The sequence below is a fragment of the Dioscorea cayenensis genome, unplaced genomic scaffold (assembly GCF_009730915.1).
Source record: "Dioscorea cayenensis subsp. rotundata cultivar TDr96_F1 unplaced genomic scaffold, TDr96_F1_v2_PseudoChromosome.rev07_lg8_w22 25.fasta BLBR01001254.1, whole genome shotgun sequence".
In the NCBI taxonomy this organism is placed as follows: Eukaryota; Viridiplantae; Streptophyta; class Magnoliopsida; order Dioscoreales; family Dioscoreaceae; genus Dioscorea; species Dioscorea cayenensis.
Window position 1 is genome coordinate 55,811 of NW_024087645.1, and position 22,057 is coordinate 77,867.

The following is a 22,057-nucleotide window of genomic DNA, read 5'->3' on the forward strand; positions in this document are numbered from 1 at the left end:
CAGTGAATTTACTGTAGCAGCACTGTTTACAGCCGGCTGAGAAAACAAGAATGCAGAGAATCCACACGGGCGTGTGTAAAATCCACAGGCCCGTGTGGTCGCCCGATTCCAGCCCTATTTAAAGCCGATTCAGCCCCCGATTTCAGCATTCTTTTCTCCATCATTTCCCCATCTTGAGAGAGGGTTTTGGCTAGGGTTTTAAAAGGTATTGGCTAAGGTTTTGGAGAGGTTCTACCGCTCTGACATCGTTATTCCTTAGGAAGAAGGTTGGTAGGAGAGCTTCCGTCCAGGCGTATTCTATACTGGATGAGGGAATCCTTGGACGACGAGTAGAGGACTTTCCACAAGACCATCGGCACGACTATCGAGGGGTTTCTCTATGGATTCATTGCTTTTACATCTTATTTCTTTGATTGTACTTAGCTCCATGGAGAGCTAAACCCCTAGTGGGTACTTGGGTATTTGTGAACCCTAGGATGTATTTGTTTCAATGAATCTCTTTATTATGCTTTGAATTAGTTGATGTTTGTTGTGAGTTCCAACCTTGAATGCTTGATTGTATGAACATTTCCCCCAGAGTGACACTAGGATTGAGAGTTCTTGTTGGTAACCTTGTGAGTGAGTAACACACCACGAGCGTTAGACAAAGCTAGGTTGGAGAGGGTTGAGAGGGTCAGTCGAGAGGTACAAGAGCATCCCATTTTCCCTCCGACATGATAGATTCTACCTCCGTTCCTCTAGTTCTTTGCGGCCATAATAGAGTGAATGGTCTAAGGGATGACCCTCCGCTGGGGCTTAGTTGCGCGTGCAACGGAGTGAAGCGTTGAGGAGATCTTAGTATATAGGGCTTTATTGTGGTTAGGGACCTTTCACCTGGACCAAAGGGTTAGGTCTATAATTAGGAAGAGATTTATCACTTGGAATCCCTAGAGCTCATTGCAACTCTATTCAAGTGCGAGGTTGAGAGGTTATCTAATCTCTCCTCCGGGACATGTATAGAGTTAGGCATAGTTGACCTTAGGTTTGGGACTATGTATTTAAGGATTTCCACGACTCACCATTGCATCGATTAGGAAGCATAATAGAGCGTTCTTGCACTTGAAATGATTATCCTAGGCGGAGCATTATCCGAGTACCCCATCTTTATCGATTGCCTTACCTCCTCCTGTACTCGTGCTTTCTTACTCGTTGTTTTTACTTTTGAGAATTGAATCATTGTCACACTTATCACTACTGATCTTTCACATAGCTAAGAAGCAGATTAAGTGTTTTTATTCCCTACTCCCTGTGGATTCGATACCCGCTCATCTGGGATTATTACTTCGACAAACCCGTGCACTTGCGGGATATAAGGAAGGGGACCTTGTCAAGGACAAATTATTCTTTGATTACCTCGGCATGTTTAACTTCGTTTATAAACACATGGTAAATCTTGCGCTTCATGTTAGATCCTAGGGGTAGTATTTCCTAGGTACCTCATCTTTATTGATTGAGACTTCCCTAATTTCTACACTTCCTTGCTTTCTTGAGATATTCATATTCTTGTGATTGAATTCATTTCACCATATTCTTGATTGTTACTAGATAACTGATAATTACGCATTTCCAAAAAAACATCTTTATCAAGTTCAAGGGTAAAAATTGAAAGACTCAGATATCGACTAGTTTGAGGATGTTGCAAAGCATTTAGTTGGTGTTATCATCCCAGCACAATTTTCATATAAGTAACATAAAAAATTTCATTTAGAAGTGAAACACTTTGTTTGGGAAGATCCTTTTCTATACAAGATTTGTGCCTACCTGATGGTAAGGTGGTGTGTCTCACATGTAGAAAGGTGGAAAATCTTACATCATTGCCATTTCATGGTATTAGAAGGCATTTCAATGCAAATTGATCAGTAAAGAAAGTTTTGGAAGTAGGATTCTTCGGGTCATCGATGTTTCATGATGCTCGGAAGTTTGTAAAAGCTTATGATAGTTGTCAACAGAGCTAAAATTTGTCTTAACTGGATGAGAAGAAGCAAAATCTCATTGAATAGTATGAAGTATTTGATATTTAGGGTATTGATTTAATGTGCCATTTTCGAACATCCAATGGGAATAAGTATATTTTTGTGGTCATCGACTACTGATAAATGCCTAAATGTATGTATCTCATACATACATGTTTTACACTATTCATGTGTATTTTGATGAATTGATTTCTTCTTATAGTTTAATTACTTCCTTTTGTGTTACAGGCCTAGAAGAACCCTTAATAAACCCTAGAACATATTCAAGAAGAAATCTAGACCAAAAATGGCGTTTTAGAGTCCAAGTGGGTACTGTAGCAAGCACTGTAGCATAAAGGAATGAAGAATTTGTGAAGCCCTCTGTTCTCCTTGCACGTAACCTTATGGGTGTGTGTAGCAAATATTGTAGCAATTTAGCAAAAATTTTGGCAGAAATCCCAAGGACCTTGTGAGTATTCTTAGACCCGCAAGCTAGGCCGTGAAGAAATCCCGAGAATGACTTAAAAGGGGTTCTAGGGCATTTTGTGGCCATCATCATCTTCTACCTTGGGCCCTCTAGCCCTTTTAAGCTTAACCTAAGGTGGAGAACAACATTTGAGGGTATTTTTGAGGGGGATATCGATGGGAGAAGCACACTCTAGCAAGATCCTTCCTTGATCTCACATGTAGAAGCTCGAAGATGATGAGGGAAACTACACCCATAGCAACATTTTGTGGAAGCCTTCCACGTGACCTAACTCGCCATTCTGCTTCTAGAGTTTAAGGAAGTGTTTATTGTGTTTGTTTAATTTGTTATGAACACTTTGATTATGTTATTTGGTTGTATGGCTAGCTAAACACCAAGGTCACCAGATGCTGGTCAACCATGGGGTAAACTTGTTTAGTTGGATGCTTTAATTGACTTTTAATGCATTTTTGTTTGGTTTATGGTTATAGCTTTGTGTTCATTGATATATTGGATTACGTGAGAACATCTGTGCTTCAATTTTTAGGTTGTACTTGGATGTGTGGGATGCACCCTTAGTCATGCCCCACCCACTGGCCCACAGGACGCGATAACCCTCGCCATAACCTGAAAAGGGATACCCCACCACTCTACACTAAAGTCACTACAAGGCTGACAAAATACCTAGAAATTTCAAACAATAAGTACAAAATAGTTGAATTCAAAGGTATACAAATGAAGCATTGGCAAGATGACCAGATAGCAGAGTTCAAAAATTATACTAATCACAAGTACAACAAAGTTTCAAAAAATTAGACAAACATACAAACCATGGATAAAGAGTTTCAAACACACTAATGGATCCATGTACTAATACTACTATAGTAATCGGTCAGTAAAACAATGGTTTCCTCCCGATTTACATCATTTAATCAAGAATCTCTTTAAAAGCATTCACACAAATGAGTAGCAATGACATTGGCTTCGATTTGACCCTATAACCAAACCAATCCATGGTGTATTTCCAAGTTTTTAAAGATTTCCAAAACAAAGACTAATGAGAGAAATATGGAAGAAAAACCTTGGATCAAAAGCATTACCAAATTTAGGAGTAAGAGAGGAAGAATTTTGGTGTTCTGATTCACTGGTGATAGTTGTCAGAAAAATTCTCTAGGGTTTATGTGCTCGGCCAAAAGGGAGAAAGAAAGAAAGAAGGAAAGAAAGAGGAATTAATGAAGAATTCGTGCTGCTACGTAATAGGCTGCTACATTATTAGCTTAAAAACAAAATACTGGGCTGACTATAGCTACAGTAAAAAAATTGGTTATAACATTCTTCCCCCATAAGAAAATTTCACCCTTAAAATTTCCTTCCTACTTGACAAAAGATCTCTCTGACTCTAAATCTATCAATACTTATGTATCAAGTTGAATGATAGACATTGTAACTATGATCATGTCTTGTTCATACTTGGGCTCTTCATTGGTCAGGGCAAAAATCCTAGTTTGTGATTTGGTCTGCAGGCATGGTCCTCCTGATTATGGGATGTTGCTAGTAGCTACATATCTGGTAATAGTGGCTTGTGGTTGAGCTCTAGGCTGGGTACCCTTATACTAATCAGAACGGCCTGGAACATGCAATGGAGTATGATCACCATAGCTCAATGCGGGGACATGCTAACCTGATGTGACCTGTTTGACCACATTGATAACATGTTCACAGCTCTGGACACTTGACACACCCCTTACGTCTATGTATCGGAAGTGCATGGGACATGGAAGTAATAAATATCCCGGTGAGTAGGTAGCCAATCCACAGGGAATAGTTGCTCAAAAACACAGGTATTGCTATTTAACTATAGTGAAGACCAAGTTGTGATGTTGATTTAAAATGCCAATGCAAATAAAAGTAAAAAAGAAAAGAGAACAAGCAAAAGGAATAAGGAGAGACAATCGATAGTAAAATTGGGTACCCGGACATTGCTCACCCCATGACTATTATCTCAAGCGCAAGACTAGTGTTATACCTCCTAATTGAAGTTTAATGAATCATGGAAATCCAACAACACATGGTCCCAAACATAAACTCAACCATGACTAACCCGTACACTATGCCCCAGTGAAAAGGGGCACTCTTGATGCCTCACATTGTGTAGGGTTGCTTGAAGCTCTAGGGATTCCAAGTGATAAACCCTATTCCCTAATATAGATCTAACTCTGTCGTCCAGGCGAAAAACCACTAGTCACAATTAAGCCCTAGCATTAAGGATTAATTTAACACTTCACTTTATTGCTCATGCAACTAAGTCCCAGTGGAGTTTGTCTCTTAGCAGTTCACTCTATTATGGCCACAAAGAACTCTTGGAAAGTGGAGGTAGGATAAATCACATCAGAAGGGAAAGGGGACGTTTCACTACCTCTCGATTCACTCTCTCGACCCTCTTCAATCTTGTTTTGTCTAATCCCAATGAAGTGTCACTTATTTACAATGATTACTAAGATAGATTCTCAACTCTATTATCACTCTAAGGGAAAATCAATTCAACAAGCATTCAAAGTTGAAACTTAATTAAAACATCAATTAAAGAAGCATAATAAGAGTCAATGAAACAAAACCATCCTAGGGTTCAAAGGCCCAAGCACCACACTAGGGGTTTAGCTCTCCATGGAGCAATACAAAAGCAAATATGAAATCAAGGATAAGTGCAAGCAATCCATAAAGAAAACCCCCTTGTAGTCCGTATCGATGGTCTTGTAGAGGCGCCTCATCTTCTCTAAAGTTTCCCTTGTCAAGCTTAGGGTACACCTCGCCGTATCGATGTCGACAAAAGCTCCCCCAATAGCTCTCTTCCAAAGGAACTCCACATCGAAGGCCATAAAATCGCTCTAAAAAACTAGCTAAAAGCCCCTCCAAACCCTAGCCGCCTCTCCCAAGAAGATAGGGAAAAGATAGGAGAAAGATCCCCAAATAAAACTCTCAAAGTGGTATTTATAGGGCTGTAATCGGGCATCCACACGGGCCTGTGGATATCTAGATTTTGGTTTCATGCAAGCTGTGAACAATAACTACTACAGCAATTTTGCTACAGTGAACTAATATAGTACTTTGCCAAAATGCTCCCGAATCCACTCTTTTCAACGAGGCCGTATGAATGGGCGCACATCCATGTGGTAGATCACGCCACGTCTTTAATGAAACCACATTGAGAAAGCTCTTGATAATGTTGCACAAGTTGGAACATATGAGTGCAACTACCTTTGTGTCCCTCCACTTTGTGTATTCACTTGAGCAGAATGGAGGTTGGCACACACCCACATGTTTTTGAGCATAACTTGTGTCTTCATGTTTGTTCAATCCAAAAACTTCATCAACAATTGCGTTCACGGTCTACTTTTGCTTTCTTTCATCCAAACTTGTCTCCACAACCCTAAATGCACAAAAGAACACAAATACACACGAATGATCGATAAAATCTGATAAAATTAATGCTCAATATAAGAAAAGTATGATTCATATTACTTATACATAAGCACTTATCAACTCCACCCTACATGGAACCTGTGGCTATTCAAGCACTACCGTTTCGTCCCTGCTGATCTTGTATTTGTAACACTGTTGGAAGGTAATAAACTCTATTGTCTACTAGACTGGCTCGGAAGAGACCTGAAGAAACTAGTGGAGGATACACCTGCAGATGAACTCTCACTTCTGCTCTTCTTGGAGGACTGACCCATGTCTGTACCTCTTTTGTTAGCCAAGTTCTCCTAAACTCGTTTGTCTTCTTGAACTAATTTTCTGGTCGAAGGGCCAATTGTACTACCTCCTTAAAACTCAAATTTTTTGTAACTATCATCTTCTTCAGGACGTTAAGATTCAATGTTTCCTCAAATTTTGAACACAATACTTCCTCGAAATCTACAAGCTCAGGTACAAAGTTTTCAAAGTCCTTTAACTCTGTGTCATCTTTTGTCACAGATCTGCTATCCTGGATCAGCTGTATGAACTCATGCCTCTTCTGATCTTTATGGAAGCAAGTGTAGTACTCCTCGTCAAACTCCTACCAGAACTCTGACCAAGTCAATGCAGTATAGGAATAACTCTTTAGACTCTCCCACCAAACTCTGGCTATGTCTTCAAGCAATCTCATGCAACATTGAGCCTTAGCTCATCCTCGAGAACAATGTCATCAAAAGTGGTTATCACCATCATTAGCCACTCTTTAGCAAGCATATAATCACTCGTGCCATCAAAAGTACCATAGCCTAACTGTTGAGCTTCCTTCAAGAGGTTGGACAGAATCAAACTTTAACTGAATTACTACCCTCTATAGGAGCTCAGGGAATTGATTGCATCAGAGATGGCACTAAAGTAGGCAATAGAATAGTCGGTGCAGGTCCTCCATACATACTCCAGTAATTCAAGAAATCTCTGTACTCCTGGTAAGTTGGTTGTTGATAAACGCATAAGAATACGTATTTGTCATGTACTATTTGTATGTTTATCAATGATCAATGCATTTTATATTTTAATTGGTTTCTTTCATATTACAAGTATAAAAGAACCTGAGGTAAGCTCGACAATGCGATCCAAGAAGAAATCGGCAAAAAAATATCATTTTAGAGACCCGAGCACTAGAACAAAACCGTAGCGACACTTTAGCAACCCAAAACATGAAGATTTGAGGAAAAATGCTCAATCTAGAATTCCTCACGGGCAACCTTACAGCCATCAAGATGGCCTTAAGCCGACTGAGGTAGTTTTACTATAACAGTCACTATATGCCAGAATGATTGAGGACCACATGGCTCGTTTGCTAACCGTATGCTAGACTGCAAGCCACCCTGAGTTAGGTTTTTAAGAGGCTTTTAGGGCATCATTTCATGAAGAAGAAGTCTATTCTTAAGTCTCATCATCACCTTCCTTGATGCGAGCTAGAAGAGGGCAATAAAGAGCATCTCCGAGGTTGAAATCAATGGGGAGAGCAAGATTTGGCAAGATCCACTCCTAAAACCACATTTAGAGGAGGTTAAAGACACAAGGGAAGCCATCCCTTGAGTGTCATCGTTTGAAGCTTTTCTATAAACGATTCCAAGCATCATTCGGCCTCCGACCTTTTGAGGGAGTTTTTCATGCTTTATTTAGTTGTTTTTATGGACTTGATTATGTATTTTGCTAGTATGGACAACTAAAACCCCAAGGTCAATGGATGTAGGTGAACCTTGGGGGTGAACTTTTGTAGATTGGACGCTTTGACTTATTTATTGCATTTGGTACTTTCGTGATCCATGTTTGGTGTACTTTGATGATTTGGTATGCATGAGAACTCTATGTATCAATTTATAGGTTATACTATGTTTTGTGACCATCGCCCTTATATTAGATACACCACACTTCTAAGGGATATATGTACGAATACACCATGACCATCAGGTATTTTTGTACCCTCCAACTCTAGAGTTGTTCCTAGTTTGTATTTCAACCCTAAATTGAGAAATCCATTACCCACATTATATCCGTAGAATGATTTGGTCAGAAGAAATTTTATATCAATACACGTACCAGATTAGGGGTTAATCTCCGTGACCATTGGGTTGACCTAACTTAGGATTTTCTCAATCTAAACTACTATTTGCATGATAGTTATACCATCCCTCGCACTTTAGTAGCACCAAGGGAATCCTCATCCGTGACCAATGTCCCTACTTGATTATCACCCGTGATTTGCCATCACCATAGATATTGTAGTAGATTTTTATTTGTTACTTTGTAGTTTCATTGCATCACTCGAAGTTGTATGTTAAACAACACGCACGCAGAAGTAAGAGTAGCTTCTCGGGCCTTGGGGATATGACCCTCTCGTGCTTGCACTAGAGATACTACTTGGCGACCCGTATATTTCAGGATTGCACACGCATCAGGTATTTAGTGTCTGTTATTGGTGGCCCATAAGAAATATTCAGAAAACTTAGATCTTGTTGATGATTTGAATGTTGTTTTGTTTATTTTTTTCTTGTTTTTATTTATTGTTTGTATACATATATCTATATTTCTTTATTTGCATTTCCTTTCCTTGTTCTCTTTTCAATTTTAAGTGTTCACTCTTATCTTTGTACATACTTCCTTTCTATTCTTTTAATTATGGCTTTGACTCACGGTTGGGTTAACTACTACTATTTACAGGGTCCAAACTTTCATCGCCCAAGCAAACCATCAGGGTTGGATAGTATATCTTTCGAAAATAAACAGTGGAAGAAGCAGTATTGTGATGAATCAACCACCCCAACTGTTGAGAATCAAAAGGTTCATGATATCTTTAAGTAGTATGTGGAATCAGAAGGGATGAACACCATAGTGGAATCTTGCCTGCCTAACTGTCAACCCAATTTTTTAGTAAAAAGCCAAGAAATAATTTCGATAACCCCTCACTGTTAATGAAGCTGGTTGAGGGAGAGATGAATCAAACAAGGCCCAGTAGTTCTGAAGAGATGGATTATATGCCAGGGAGTGACTCAAATGTAGCTGAGGATGAGATTCCGATTATGGAATAGGATTTGAATAGTGGTAGCTCATCAGTGGGGAAGATGAAGAAGTTGAGAAGTTCGATCTCTGGAATTATGGGAGATTGAAGTCATCAATTGAAGAACACCCAGATCTTGAGTTCCAACCACTTCCTGAACCTTAGAGTATGCCTTTTTGGAAAATGGATCCAAGATCCTATTCATTATTGCATCTGACTTGACAGCTGAGCAGAACAACAAACTTCTAAGTGTACTGAAAAAGCACAAAAGGGCAATTGCTTGGAAAATCTTTGATATTAAGGGATCACACCATCTTTCTGTATGCACAAGATTCTCATGGAAGATAATCACAAACCCACTCCGATACCCCAACAAAGTCTTAACCCCAACATGAAAGAGTTAGTGAAGAATGAGGTTATCAAGCTACGTGATGCAGGCATTATCTACCGCATTTCTGACAGTGCACAGGTAAGTCCAGTGTAAGTAGTACCCAAAAAGGGGGGATGACAGTTATCACCATTAGAAAATGAATTTGTTCCTACAAGAACCGTCATAGGCTAGAGGGTGTGCTAGACTATAGGAAACTCAATGATGCCACAAGGAAGGATCATTTTCCATTGCCCTTCATTGATCTGATTGTTGAACGACTCACAGGACACTATTATTACTGTTTATTATATGGTCTTTCTGGTTAGTTTCAGACTCCCATTGATCTAAAAGATTAAGAGAAAACCACCTTCACTTGTCCTTATGGCACATGTGCCTATCATCGTATGCCTTTTGAGCTTTTCAACGTACTGGCCACTTTTTAGAGATGTATGATGGCCATCTTTAAAGACATAGTGGAAGACATTATAGAGGTATTTATGGATGACTTCTTGGTCTTTGGTGACTCATTCAATTTGTGCCTTAGAAATTTGGAATAAGTCTTGGCCTGTGTGAGGAAACCAATCTGGTTCTTAGTTTGGAAAAATGTCACTTCATGGTTAAGGAAAGTAACGCACTCCTTGTGTGTGTGTACCACAAGGGCATGCGGTGTCAAAGTAATAAAGTACCCTGGTGAGTGGGTAGTCATATCCATAGAGAATAGTACTTGGAAACACAAGAATTACTATTTAACTATTGTGAAGATGATTCAAGAATGGTGTGAACAATATCAATGAAAATAGAAATAAAGAAAATAAGAAAGAGATGCAATTGAATAGTAGGAGAGAAAATCGATTGAAAATGGGGTACCCGGACATTTCTCACCTTAGGACTATTGTTTCAAGTACATAAACTAATCATTATGCCTCCTAACTGGTGTTTAATGAGTCATGGAAATCCTAAAACACACGGTCCCAAACCTAAGGTCAACCGTGACTAACCCTACACTATGCCCCTATGGAAAGGAATACTCTTGAGGCCTCACAGTGTGCAAGATTGCTTAAAGCTCTAGGGACTCCAAGTGATAAACTCTATTCCCTAATATAGATAAAACCCTTTGGTCCAGGCGAAATACCCTTACTCACAATTAAGCCCTAGCATTAAAGATTACTACAATGCTTCACTCTATTGCTTGGGTAACTAAGCCCCAGCGGAGTTTGTTTCTCCGTGCTTCATATCATGATTGCAAAAAACTAATAGAACGTGGAGGTAGGATAAATCGCATCAGAAGGGAAAGGGGGCGTTCCGTTGGCTCTCAATTCACCCTCTCGACCTTCTCCAACCTCGCTTAGTATACTCCTAATGAAGTGTCACTCATTCACAAGGATTACCAATAAAGATTCTCAATCATAGTGTCACTCTAAGGGAAAATCAATCAAAAAGCATTCAAGGTTGGAACTCATTTAAAACATTAATTAAAGAAACATAATAAAAGGTCAGTGAAACAAAATCATCATAGGGTTTACAAGTCCAAGCACCCACTTGGGGTTTATCTTTCCATAGAGCAATATACAATCAACAATGAAATCGAATGTAAAAGCATGCAATCCATAAGTAAAACTCCCTCATAGTTAGTATCGATGGTCTTGTGGAATCACCTCGTCTTCTCCAAGGGTTCCCTCGTCAAGCGTAGGAAACACTTCACCGAATCGATGCCGACAAAAGCTCTCCCTAATAACTATCTTCTGAAGTAACACGGTGTCAAAGGCTGTAGAACCACTCTAAAGACCTAGCCAAAGCATCTCCAAAGCCTAGCCGAGAGCGCCTCCAAAGATAGGGAAAAGATGAGAGAAGGATCCTTCAAAACATCTCAGTTCATAGTATTTATAGAGGCTAGAATCGGGCATCCACACGAGGCGTGTGGAATCTCCACACGCCCGTGTGAATTTCCAGAAGCTGATTTCATGTGAGCTATAAATAGTAACTGCTATAGTGATTTTACTACAGTTATTTGCTACAGTAAACTGCTATACTACTTTGCCAAAATACTCCAGAATCCACACTTATCATCGAGGCCACATAAATGGGCACACATCCATGTGGCAAATCGTGTTACGTATTCAATAAAATTACATTGACGAAAAATCTTGCTAGTATTGCACAAGTCCGAACACATGAGTGTGACTGTCTTTGTCCCGCTCCAAATTGTATATTCGCTCAAGCACAATGGAGGTTGCCACACACTCACATGTCTTTGAGCACAACTTGTGTCTTCACATTTGTTCACTCTAAACCTTCATCAACAAATGCATCCACGATCTACTTTTGGTTCCTTTCATCCACAATTGTTTCCACAACCCTATATGCACAAAAGAAACACATATACACACAAATAAGCGATAAAATCTGAGAAAAGTAATACCTAATATAAGAAAAGAATACTTCGTATTACTTATACACAAGAACTTATTAAAACCATAGTGCTCGGACACAAGATTTCGCAAAATGGGATTGAGATAGACAAGGTGATGGTCTCCACCATTGAAAAATTACCTTCCCCTATATCAGTAAAGGCTATCAAAAGCTTCTTCGGATATGATGGGTTCTATAGGAGATTCATTAAGAACTTTTCTTCAATTACCCTACCATTAACGAAACTTCTAGAAAATGATGCTTTTTTTAGTTTAATAAAGATTGCAAGAATGCTTTTCTTAGCCTAAAGAAAAACCTAGTTGAGGCACCAAAAATAGTTTCTCCGGATTGGAGTTTTCTGCTTGAAGTAATGTTTGATGCAAGTGATTATGTAGTTGGGACAGTACTGGGCAACGGCAGGATACCCATTTCCATCCCATTTACAATGCAAGCAAGACATTAAATGATTCCCAAGAGAACTACACCACCAAGGAAAAGGAACTCCTTGCAGTGGTCTTTGCGTTTGACAAATTTTGGTCCTACTTGGTGCTTTCCAAATTAATTGTGCATAAGTGACCATAAGTGAAATTTTAAAATTTCTAAAAAAATTGTTCTCCTTTAGCACACTAATTGTGATCATAACTGACCAAGGCACTCATTTTTGTAACTCTCTGTTCGAAAAAGTGTTGAAATGGTACAGGGTGTCTCATCAAACTTCGACCCCATATTACCCCAAAACTAGTGGTCAAGTTGAAGTATCAAATAAGGAATTGAAGCGAATCTTGAAGAAAATAGTAAGCCATCACCAAAAAGATTTTTTGGATCAACTTGATGATGCTCTCTGGGCGTATAGGATGGCTTACAAAACACCTATTGGAGCAACACCTTATAGATTTGTCTATGGGAAATCATGTCAATTGCATGCCAAATTGGAGCGTAGCGAATACTAGGCCATAAATGTAGTTAAATTTTGACCCCTATCTAAGTGGCCATAAGAGAAAGTTCCAATTAAATGAGTTAAATCAATAGCGATCGATAGCTTATAAAAACTCAGTGCGTTATAAGGAAAAAGTGAAAGAGTACTATGACCAACACATCAAGTAAGCTAAATACTTCAAAAAAGGGGTATCAAGTGCTACTTTTCAATTCTAGACTGAGGCACTTTCAAGAAAAATTAAAATCAAGGTGGCATGGACCATATAAAGTCTCACAAGTGTTCCCTTACGGCATCGTCGAGATATGTCATCTGGAAAAAGGGACATTAAAAGTCAATGGTCACCAATTGAAGCATTTCTTCCCATGTGACAACACACCCTAATTGATTACCCGTAAGTGTACGGGGTTGCCAAGTAATACCTTGAGCAAAAGCCCAAGGATCGTATTCCACGGGGTTAAGGAGCTCCTATTACTCCTCCATCCTCACTTTCTAACCTTACAATTCAAGCATGGTATACTAATCTAATACAAGCAAGATTGTAAATAAAACACAAGTGTAACAACTCAAAGTCAAGCAAGAAAACCACAAGAGCAATGATGATAAGAATAGGCCTAGGGATGAGGATTCCCAAGAGGGGTCATCAAGATATAAGGATGCATGAAAATACATGGCACGGGTGATTTAGACCGACGGACCTCAACAATAGTTCAACCACAATTTCTCGGCGGCTAAACCCTAATCCCGTACAAATGATGACAAGGATCTCTCCTTAGTCATATTCCTACGATTGCATTAAGTGAATGGAGATCACGCAACAAGGACACACTTAACCTAAGTTTATCCTCATGGTTCGGAGGGGCTACCTACACCCAATTTCTCGGCATGTTGGTCAACAAATACCCCTATTAGCTCATTAACGATCTATTACACGTGATTAGGTCACGTCTACATGTCCAACTCAAACAAGAACTAAGGATTTCTCCACATAATAGTTCTAGGCATGAAACACAATGAGCCAAATCATAAATCACACCAATGCATATCAAATATAAATGTAGCATCCAAAAATACAAGATGAACACCCCAAGGTTCACCTACATCCGGCGGCCTTGGGGGTCTAGTGTGCCAGCATACAAATAAGTATCTCAAACACAACAAAAGCAAGAAGTAAATGCATAAATGACACTCCCTAGTCCGAATGATGAAGAGGAGAGAGAATGTCAGCCGAATGATGCTTCTTCTAGCCCTAGAGATGCCGAATGCTTTTCCTCCTTTGATGATGAGGCTTCCCCTTTAAGTTCAAGCTCTTGATCTTCGCAAGCTTCAAGCCAAACTCTCCCAAATAATGGTGTCTTCATTTCTCCCCTTCCTCCAAGTGATGGCTGCCAAAAAACCTTCAAAAGTCTACCCTAGAGTCTTCAAGAAGTCCAGCCAAAAAGTCCCCAATCTTTCTCCAAAAATCCCTCTATATACCACTCATCATACCCCCTTGATGGCCTCCATCCGGAGTGCTATACCACTCCCTCTGGCCCCCATCCTGAGTGCTATACCAAGTGCTATACCACTCCTTATGGCCTCCATCCTGAGTGCGATACCACTCGCTATGGCCTCCATCCCCAGTGCCATACCACTCGCTATGGAGCTCAACATTGACACTATTTGGGGTAGGCAAACTCCATCAAGTAAATATCTTCTATTATAGCTACAGTTATCATCCCGGGCAGCATTGAGGCCGTATGCCATGATCCAAATCCTGACTTGAAACTCTCCATGTCCTACAGTGACAGCTACATTAATCTTGCTACAGCGTCGATGCTATAGTACTCCCAACTATAGTACTTTGCTGCAGTAATACCCTAGAGTATCGCACCCTAGTTTTCTTCTCTTTTTCACCCGAATCATATCCTCGTGTCATCCATGGTGTTCCCGTGCCCTGCAAAGTAAATAACACACGATTAAGCACAAAACGGGCATCAATTCTAATGAAAATACATGCTAGAGGTAACAAATACATACACTCAAATACCTACATTTAGACACTTATCAAATATCCCCACACCTAAGCATTTGCTTGTCCCCAAGCAAACACATCATGAAAAACAAAGATAATGATAAGTGGCTAAGTGTATCACCTCCGGCTCAAATAAATACAAGACTCCACAAGCATGGAAAATGATAACTAGATGTTGAGTTACACGCGGTAAGCACAACAGAAAGATCATGTCTCACCTCATATATGTCTGTGCCATGTGTGTGAACCTTGTATTTCATCTACCCTTACTTGGTCTAGCCGACTGACTCCAATGAGTACAGCTCTAGATGCTAATCACTCCACTTGCAAAGAGTACTAAGTCCTAAAATGCTAAGCGCTACTTCAACGAACAAGTAAGATCCTTCCAAGTCTTGAACTTGAACTAATTCCCTATTCTTCTCAAAACCTCTAGTAGGTAGCCAAAAAGATCACTAGGGTTTTTATTTTCATTCCATTTTATTTTCTTTCTAATTCCAAGTCTGACTAACATAGACTGCACTAAAAATCTTTCTGGAGGGTGCACATGCTGGGTAGGCACAAGAGCCACCTAACTACTCGATTACAGTCTTCAAAGACGCATTCATTCTTCATTAGCAGAGGAATACTGACATAGACTCATTTTTCTTTTTACTCTTTTCACTTTTTCATTTCTCTTTCATTTTTATTTTATTTTTCACAATCACCCTAGATCATGTCTTCATACTACTCTACATGCCACAAAACTAGGGTTACCTCAACAAGACTTAGAAGTTCTTAAGAGTACATTGAAAGATAGAACTTAGTATTCTAAGGCCAAGTACTCAAAGTTGTGTGTTAAGCAATCAAGAGAGATAGAGTAGTCCAGTTGGCTATTCCCAGGGCATCAACACAAGATCTAGTGCACAAGACAATACTAGAGGTGAAACATGATTCAATAGAGTAAAACAACAAATATGTAACTCAAATCAATCATTAATCCATGCTATTAGAGTCTTACAATAATGAACAAGCCATCATGGGTAAACTAGCATGCAAATAATAACCTAGATCATAAAATACACCCATCCCCCACCTAGTGATGTACATTGTCCCCAATGTACACTAATCATGAAAAGCATTGTAATATATGCAATGAAAACAATGGAGGAGGGTGGAACAAACTTCCCCGGTTAATCTTGTGCACACGGTGAGCACTGACCCGAACCAAAGGTGTCGCAAGCGTTTCATGTCGGGTCCGGCCTCCATGGAATGTGGGGAGGCTCACCAAACTCCCTTAATGCCCTGCAAGGCATAAGGGCATCATCAATCCAAACAAAAATTAAGATTGCAAGAATACATAATAGGGATTAGTCAACAAACAAAAAATACTAGATAAAGAGTAGTAGAGTTCTACACAAGGTTGGTAGGGCATCCCCTCACCAACTTATTGAAATCAAGCAAACAAACACACTTGCATAAAAAGTAAAGCAAGAAAACAAACTAGAGAAATAAAACAAATGTCCATGCTCAAATATCCAAGTACTCATCACAAGATGTTGAAGATGTGGTTGTCATGGTGTCCTTCAAAATTGTTCAAAACCTCCAAAGTAAATTGGTAAAAGGTATGATCATCAATTGAGAATAGATTCACCAAAACCCATGTGAAAGTAATTCCTTGAATTGTTCATCCGTCCCAAATGTCTCCAAAATACCCCAATCTATGTGATGAAGTGTGCCACATAGTTTGGTCTTCGAAACTTCGCACTTCACCTTATGATGAGCATGCTTAAAGTGGGGTTCTTCTGGGTTGGCATAGTGTTTCTTGGACGTTTGGAGTCAAGTTCCTTGACTTGTGGCATTCCTACATCAATAAAAATTCAAATAAGAATGAAAGGAATCCAAGAGAGTGTATCATGTGCCATGAAAAATGATGAAACATGAAGAAAATGGGGTGAATAGGATCCATACGGGCATAAGGATCCCGTATGGATACTATTCAATTTGCAAGAGTTTCCACAACATCATGAATTTGAAAAATTTTGTACATAAATTCGAGATCAATCAAATAGATGATGTTCATACCACAAAATACAAGCTAAAAGCTTGAAACAATCCACACAAAAACTCAAGAAAGCAAGAAGAAAAGAAAAGAAAATTTTCATTCACAATAAGCTTCATACCAACAAAGGAGGAGAGCACTAGAGTGGAGCTTGAAGAAGAACACTAGATCTACTTCAAAAGGAGATGTGGAGATGATTTAGAGTGGTATTTAGTGAGATCCGGCCATGGAGAGGTAGATCATGGAGGCTAGGTCACGGTTGGAGAAGAAGAAGAATGAGGAGAGAGACAAGTTGACAAGGTTCTCATGAAGAAAAAAGGGGTCTTCACGGTCTCTATGAGGTGCTCATAGAGTCCGCGAGGAGTAGTGAAAAGTTTCTGAATTTTCTTGATGGTCTCTATGCACTCCTCATAGAGCCCGCGAGGATCAGTGTAAAATTTCTGAATTTTCTTGATGGTCTCTATGCACTCCTCAAAGAGCCTGCGAGGAGTAGTTAAAAATTTTCTGGAATTTTCTCGCGGCCTCTATAAGCAGCCCATAGAGACCGTGAGGCCCTAAAAACTTGGTTTAAAGGCTCCTTTACTTCTCCAAACACATGGCCATGGTTACAAAAGGTTCTAAAATCATCTCCACCATGAAATAATGGCTCAAAGTTATGATCTAACATATAAAATGATAGCCCAAACAAGTGCTACTCCACAATAAAATCAAGTGAACAACCACATGGACAATGATCATGATAAACAAAATAATGAGAGCATGGACTTATTCAAATTAACAACTCTAAGAAAATACGAAAAATAACAAGAACATGAACACAAAGAACCCATAAACATGAAAATAAACCCCCGAATGCTTGGGTTGCCTCCCAAGAAGCGCTTGTTTAACGTCACGAGCTTGACGTACCTTGTTACTTCCCTCATGGGGGCTCGAATAGTTTGAAATTTCCCCCGATCATCATTGAATTGTTGTTGTTTCTTCCCAGTAAATTCAAAAACATCAATGAATGAATTTCACACTTTTCATGAACAAAGGGAGGTGAAGATTGTACCTTCTTTTCTTGAGGTGTTTGATGAGAATGAGTACTACCTTTCTTCTTCTTTCCCCGAACCTCCCTCCAAATCTTTTTCAACATTGAATCTTTCTTTTCTTTTTCTTTGGCATTGGTGCACATAACCTTCTCCATTGGCCACTTCAAATTGGAACTTGGAAGAGGAGAGTGAGGTTCTTCTTGATCTTAATTTTCTAGCTCTCCCAAGTACTCATCCAATGGGTTTAATGATAATACTTCCTGCACACAATCAGAAATTAAAAGTTCAGTTTCATCAACAAAATAAAGCATGTCATCATGGCCTAAAGAGTGTTTCATGGCCGCCGGTAGAGTGTACACTGCTTCTTCCTCACCAACTGTTAATGTTAATTTTCCTCCTTTAAGGTCAATTAGGGCACCGGAGGTAGTGAGGAATGGCCGACCAAGAATCAATGGTGTCTCCACATCTTTATCAATATCCATGATGACAAAATCCACCGGAAACACAAATTTGTCCACCCGAACAATCACATCTTCTACAATTCCACGAGGCTTCCTTGTTGATCGATCCGCCAATTGTAAAATCATTCTTGTGGGTCTAAGTTCATCAAGACAAAGCTTCACGTACATGGTGTAGGGCATAACATTAATGCTTGCCCCCGAGTCTGCAAGGGCATTTTCTTGGACTCCACCCTCAAGTACACATGGGATTATGAAGCATCCCGGATCCTTCAATTTTTGTGGGAGCTTTTTCTCCAAAATGGCCGAGCAATTTCTTGTGAGTGCCACTGTGCCCTCTTCTTCCAACTTTCTCTTGTTTGTTAGCAATTCTTTCAAGAACTTGGCATACTTGGGCATTTGAGTTAAAGCTTCCACTATCGGGATGTTTATGTGGAGTTGCTTGAAGATGTTGATGAATTTTTCTCGAATTGAGCATCCTCCTTATCTTGCTTCAATCTAGCCGGGTAGGGAATTGAGGTTTGTATTCGACGGCTTTGATGAACCCTTTGATGGAATTTCCTTATCTTCACTTTGCTTGCTTCTATCAATAACTTTCTCCATTATGTTAGGGTCTTCCACTCGGCTACCCTAGTCTCCTTGACACTTGGGTCAACTCCCGAACCCTTGTCTCAACCTCGCTTCCCGCCTCCCTAAGGGCGATGGCCTTCAAATGCTCTCTTGGGTTCTCCTCAGTGTTGCTAGGGAGACTACCTGAAGGTCACTCAGAATTAGCTTAAGCAAGCTGCCCCACTTGGTGCTCAAGGGATTGTACAGAAGCTTGAAGGTTTCGCAAAATGGAGCCAATCTCATTGAACTGTCCGGCATGTTGAGCAAGCTGAGCATTCACCTTACTGAACTGAGTATCCATACTGCTAGTTATGCTATTGAATCTTGATTCAGTGTTAATCATGAACTTGGCAAGTACATCTTCAGTAGTGAACCTCTTCTCCAATATTGGTTGTTGCATTTGGGAACCTTGAGGAGGTGGTGCAGCATTCTATTGTTGCCCCTGATTCCATGAAAAGTTTGGGTGGTATTTCCACCCCGGATTATAAGTTGCACTGTAGGGATTCCCTTGTGGCCTTTGTCCCCCAATATAATCAACATTCTCAATAGGGGCGACGGAGGAACTAGCAATAGGACATTGGGCGACTCCATGCTCTCCACCACAAGTGCTACAACTCATCACCGATTCTGGCTTCGAGCTACTACCCATGAGCATGTCTAGCTTTTGAGACAACACATCAACCTTTGTAGCAAGAGCATCATTAGCATTAACTTCATAGATTCTGGCCCCTTTTTGTGGTGCACCTTTTGAGGCCCAATGAGACTCATTGCTTGCCATTGATTCAAGGAGTTGCTCGGCCTCATCGGGGTACTTGTTACTAAGAGATCCACCCGCTGCGGCATTAATTAATTGACGAGTTGCATAATTCAACCCGTTGTAGATGATCTGAACTCGCATCCAAGAAGCAAAGCCATGATGGGGGCATCTTCGAAGAAGGTCCTTGAATCTCTCATAAGCTTCAAATAGTGTCTCCGACTCACCTTGTTTGAATGCCGAAATTTCTTGCCTTGGCTTCGCCGCTTTGCTAGGAGGAAAATACCTTACCAAAAATTTCTCCACCATATCTTTCCATGTTTTGATCGACCCCGGCGATAAGGATGTGAGCCACCGATATGCTCCATCTCTCAAACTGAAAGGAAATAATCGTAGACGGATCGCATCATCAGTCACCCCGTTTATCTTGAAGGTAGAACAAATTTGAAGGAAACGGGAAAGATGATCATAGACATCTTCATTTGCAAGGCCATTAAATTGGACTGAATTTTGGACCATGCCGATGGTGCTTGCCTTGATCCCAAAATTATTTGTGGCGATGGATGGCGCTTGCACACTAAATTCTTCGCCTGTGAATTGTTGCTTTTCATATTCGGATAAAGTACGTCTTTCTTCTGCCATGATTACAGATTTTGTGTCCTCAATGTCAATGTTTCTTTCACTAATGCTTTCGCCCACTTCTCTAAGTCTTTGATGCAAGGTTCTCTCAATTTCACTATCTTGTGCAACTAAATTTGATCGATTTGCTAGTGTCATGCACAGTACCTTGCAAAGTCAAGAAAGATAAAGAAAGTTAAGCTCAAGAAAATAATAAGACAAATGAAAGGAAGAAATAAAAGAAAAGAAAAAATGGTTAGAGCAATAAGCTAGAAGTTTACTAGAATTCCTTAATGTCCCCGCCAACGGCGCCAAAAACCTTGATTGATTACCCGCAAGTGTATGGGGTCGCCAAGTAATACCTTGAGGAAAAGCCCAAGGATCGTATTCCATGGGGTTAAGGAGCTCCTATTACTCCTCCATCCTCACTTTCTAACCTTACAATTCAAGCATGGTATACTAATCTAATACAAGCAAAATTGTAAATAAAACACAAGTGTAACAACTCCAAGTCATGCAAGAAAATCACAAGAGCAATGATGATAAGAATTGGCCTAGGGATGAGGATTCCCAAGAGGGGCACCAAGATATAAGGATGCATGAAAATACATGGCACGGGTGATTTAGACTGATGGACCTCACCAATAGTTCAACCCCAATTTCTCGGCGGCTAAACCCTAATCCCGTACAAATGATGACAAGGATCTCTCCTTAGTCATATTCCTACGATTGCATTAAGTGAATGGAGATCACGCAACAAGGACACACTTAATCTAAGTTTATCCTCATGGTTCGGAGGGGCTACGTACACCCAATTTCTTAGCAAGTTGGTCAACAAATACCCCTATTAGCTCATTAACGATCTATTACAGGTGATTAGGTCACGTCTACATATACAACTCAAACAAGAACTAAGGATTTCTCCACATAATAGTTCTAGGCATGAAACACAATGAGCCAAATCATAAATCACACCAATGCATATCAAATATAAATGTAGCATCAAAAATACAAGATGAACCCCACAAGGTTCACCTACATCTGGCAGCCTTGGTGGTCTAGTGTGCCATCATACAAATAAGTATCTCAAACACAACAAAAGCAAGAAGTAAATACATAAATGACATTCCCTGGTCCGAATGATGAAGAGGAGAGAGAATGTTGGCCGAATGATGCTTCTTTTAGCCCTAGAGATGCTGAATGCTTCTCCTCCTTCGATGATGAGGCTTCCCCTTTAAGTTGAAGCTCTTGATCTTCCCAAGCTTCAAGCCAAACTCTCCCAAAGAATGGGGTCTTCGTTTCTCCCCTTCCTCCAAGTGATGGCTGCCAAAAATCCTTCAAAAGTCTACCCTAGAGTCTCCAAGAGGTCCAGCCAAAAAGTCCCCAATCTTTCTCCAAAAATCCCTCTATATACCACTCCTCATACCCCCTTGATGGCCTCCATCCCGAGTGCTATACCACTCCCTATGGCCCCCATCCTGAGTGCTATACCAAGTGCTATACCACTCCCTATGGCCTCCATCCTGAGTGCTATACCACTCGCTATGGCCTCCATCTCGAGTGCCATACCACTCGCTATGGAGCTCAACATTGACACTATTTGGGGTAGGCAAACTCCATCAAGTAAATATCTTATATTATAGCTACAGTGATCATACCGGGCAGCTTTGAGGCCGTATGCCATGATCCAAATCCTGACTTGAAATTCTCCATGTGCAACAGTGACAGCTACATTAATCTTACTACAGCGTCGATGCTACAGTACTCCCAGCTACAGTAGTTTGCTGCAGTATACCCTACAGTACCACACCCTAGTTTTCTTCTCTTTTTCACCCGAATCATATCCTC

The 22,057-nt window shown here is 40.1% G+C and overlaps 1 non-coding gene across 1 annotated transcript; it reads left to right on the forward strand.

Moving 5' to 3' along the window:
- Positions 1-19,745: 19,745 nt before the first annotated feature.
- Positions 19,746-19,852, forward strand: LOC120255966. The gene has a single exon (XR_005535155.1). It is a non-coding gene; the product is annotated as a small nucleolar RNA R71 (small nucleolar RNA).
- The last annotated feature ends 2,205 nt before the right edge of the window (positions 19,853-22,057 follow it).